Consider the following 334-nt stretch of genomic DNA (forward strand, 5'->3'; position numbering starts at 1 on the left):
ATTAAAAATAGAAATCCCATATGGTCCAGCAATCCCACTTCTGAGCATATATCCAAAACAATTCAAAGTAGAATCTTCAAGAGCTATTGCCAGGTTCATGTTCACTGCAGCATTATGCACAATACACAAGATGTGGAAGCAACCGAAATGTCCACTATGGATGAATGGATAAAGAAAATGTAGCATATACATAGAGTGGAATATTATTGAGCTTTAAACAAACAAACAAACAAACAAACAAAAAAAAACAAGGAAATTCAATTCAACATCCAAAAACCATGCCTGGCTAACATTTTTTATTTTCTATTTGTTTATTTATTTTGAGACACAGTCT

This window comes from Colobus angolensis, unplaced genomic scaffold (genome assembly GCF_000951035.1).
Source record: "Colobus angolensis palliatus isolate OR3802 unplaced genomic scaffold, Cang.pa_1.0 Scaffold260, whole genome shotgun sequence".
In the NCBI taxonomy this organism is placed as follows: Eukaryota; Metazoa; Chordata; class Mammalia; order Primates; family Cercopithecidae; genus Colobus; species Colobus angolensis.